General features: G+C 40.9%; 1 protein-coding gene across 1 annotated transcript in view; it reads left to right on the top strand.

The window, feature by feature from the left end:
- LOC130384609 (transcription cofactor vestigial-like protein 4) overlaps positions 1-290 on the top strand; it is a 6,448-nt gene extending 6,158 nt beyond the window's left edge. Inside the window, exon 5 of the mRNA XM_056592886.1 lies at positions 1-290. This exon is cut by the window's left edge and continues 1,688 nt beyond it. The gene's annotated coding sequence lies outside the window, so the exon portion shown is untranslated.
- The last annotated feature ends 774 nt before the right edge of the window (positions 291-1,064 follow it).

Here is a 1,064-nt window from a genome sequence, read left to right as displayed (position 1 = left end):
GCATGTTTATGTGGTTTGATGCTGTGGAACTGTGCAACTTGGTTGGGAGTTTGTATTTCTTATAAAATAAAACCAAAAATGAAGATTATTAGGTGTTTGATTCTATTGGCAGATGAGTGTATCAGCACACATTTCAAGGTACGAAGGACATTTCTGAAGTGTGTATACACACAGTTTAGTCCTTGGTCTTGCAGTTGTTCTGTGCACACATAAGAACTGGATGGATATTACTATTATTTGCTCCCTCTTTCAAGTGGTTTCAAACTGGTATTTCCACCTGGAATGCATTCTTTGACGGGGTTATTGGAACAGAGGCATAAGCGACCCCTAGAGGCCATCAGGTGACGTGCAACAGTATGCCGCTGCGATAAATAATACAAGTTATGTTTTACATATCAACCAGTGGCAAGTCTAACAATCTTCAACCAAAATCAAGTAGCCTGAATGCTCAAAGTTGAAACATGATCTTTCAGAAAAACATTAAAAACACCATGAATGTGTGTATGTACACGCAAGCGCTAACACACACGCACACGCACAAACACGCGTACACAAACACACGCACAAACACACACACACACACACACACACACACACACACACACACACACACACACACACACACACACACGTATATACGTACGCACAGGCACACACACGCAAACACACACACACACACACACACACACACACACACACACACACACACACACAGACACACACACACACACACACACACACACACACACACACACACACACACACACACACACACACACACACACACACACACACACACACACACACAAACAAGTTTAACTTCAAAAACGTTTAACTAAACATTTTTTTGTAAAACATTCATTTCAAAAGAGAGATTTTATGGAGAGCAGTATGAAAAAATACGTGAGAGAAATGCCTATTTTGTTTTGATCTGATCAATGGGTCGCGTTTTTACTGGAATGTGCAAAAGATAGTGGCGCCCCCTATTGGCTAGACAAGGCATATGCCCAATACGAGAAACTTCATGTGAATGTTTTGAGGAGCAATTTCTCAGGTTTAAAAAA

This window comes from Gadus chalcogrammus, chromosome 6 (genome assembly GCF_026213295.1).
Source record: "Gadus chalcogrammus isolate NIFS_2021 chromosome 6, NIFS_Gcha_1.0, whole genome shotgun sequence".
Taxonomy (NCBI): domain Eukaryota; kingdom Metazoa; phylum Chordata; class Actinopteri; order Gadiformes; family Gadidae; genus Gadus; species Gadus chalcogrammus.
The sequence above is the reverse complement of the archived record's forward strand: the minus strand, read 5'-3'. Positions and strand labels throughout refer to the sequence as shown.